Source organism: Tenrec ecaudatus, chromosome 18, assembly GCF_050624435.1.
Source record: "Tenrec ecaudatus isolate mTenEca1 chromosome 18, mTenEca1.hap1, whole genome shotgun sequence".
In the NCBI taxonomy this organism is placed as follows: Eukaryota; Metazoa; Chordata; class Mammalia; order Afrosoricida; family Tenrecidae; genus Tenrec; species Tenrec ecaudatus.
Genome location: NC_134547.1, coordinates 16,805,892 through 16,807,292, shown reverse-complemented (window position 1 = coordinate 16,807,292; position 1,401 = coordinate 16,805,892). Strand labels below are relative to the sequence as shown.

Here is a 1,401-nt window from a genome sequence, read left to right as displayed (position 1 = left end):
CCTGCCCCAATCATTCTCAAGGCATTTGCTCTCCACTTAAGCCCCTTGCATCAGGTCCTCCCTTTTTTCCCCTCCTCCCTCCCCATTCCCCCCTCCCTCATATGCCCTTGGTAATTTATACATCGTTGTTTTGTCATATCCAAGCTCTTTCTTATACACAGCTGAGTGTCTGTGAATTTGTTTCTCTAGTCCGTCCGGACCTACATAGGCTCAGACACAAGAACAATGGTGAGGCTAGTGCAGGACCCCGTGCCGTTTCGTTCTCACTATCAGTCGAAATCAACTTACCAGCACCTGGCAACAGCCATCATAAAGTGTATGCCCGGAGCATGTTGCATTTTTAAGAATAATCTATATGGGATTAACTCAGCAGCAGGAATCCTGAAAGATTTGCTAAGCTCCTCCCCCAGGGGGACGCACAACAGAAATGTGGGTGAAGGGAGACAGAGGACGGTGTAAGATATGAAAATATTAGTGTTACAGCTCTTTTAGAATTTGTCTAGCAGGTTTTCTGGTTTTCCCGGAAAACCCCCACCAAAAAAATTAAAGATATGAAAATATCAATTTATCATTTATCAAGGAGTCATGAGGGTGGGGGGGAGGGAAAAAAGAGGAGCTGATAGCAAGGGCTCAAGAAGAAAGAAAATGTCTAGAAAAGGGTGATGGCAACATGTGTACACATGTGCTTGACACGATGGATGGATGGATGGATTGTTATCAGAGCTGTAAGAGCCCCCAGGACTGCTTCTTAGCACTTTTGGCTAAGATCAAGTGAGCCCCCAATAAAATGATTTATTAAAATTAAAAATAGTAATAAAATGATTTATATATATATATGTATATATATATATATATATATTTAAAGATGTGCTGGGAACCTTAGGACCAGGGTGTTTATGTTCACGAGGAAGGAACAGTTCAGGAAAAAGAGGGTTGGGGGAGTGGGGAGGGAGGGGTAAAAATGAGGAGCTGATACCAAGGGCCCAAGTAGAAAGCAAATGTTTTGAGAACGATGAGGGCAACGCAGGTACAAACGTGCTTGACACGATGGATCATGGATGGATTGTGATGAGAGCTGTATGAGCCCCCAGCAAAATGATTTAAAATGAAAAAGACGGTGAGTCCATTTGCTTGAGCTTTAAGTGCCCCTGGCTGGTGCCAACAGATCACAAATTCAAGGCCAACCACGAGTTTGATGGTCAATGCCGTCCACCCCACAGCACCTCAGAGAAGATGGTCTACTTGCCAAATGCGTGCTGCCCAAACCCCGACTGAGTTCTACTCTGACTTCCGCACGGTCACCTTGGGTCTGAATGGACTCAACGGCAATGGGTCTTGCATTTTGTTTGGTTGTGGGAAACAAGGATCTCTACCAAGCTGCCTCCCCCAAATAGATGCCAA

General features: G+C 44.8%; 1 non-coding gene across 1 annotated transcript; it reads left to right on the top strand.

Annotated features, from left to right (window-relative positions):
• Window positions 1-472: 472 nt before the first annotated feature.
• Window positions 473-533, top strand: LOC142432881 (U7 small nuclear RNA). Its single transcript, XR_012780978.1, has one exon. It is a non-coding gene; the product is annotated as a U7 small nuclear RNA (small nuclear RNA).
• Window positions 534-1,401: the final 868 nt, after the last annotated feature.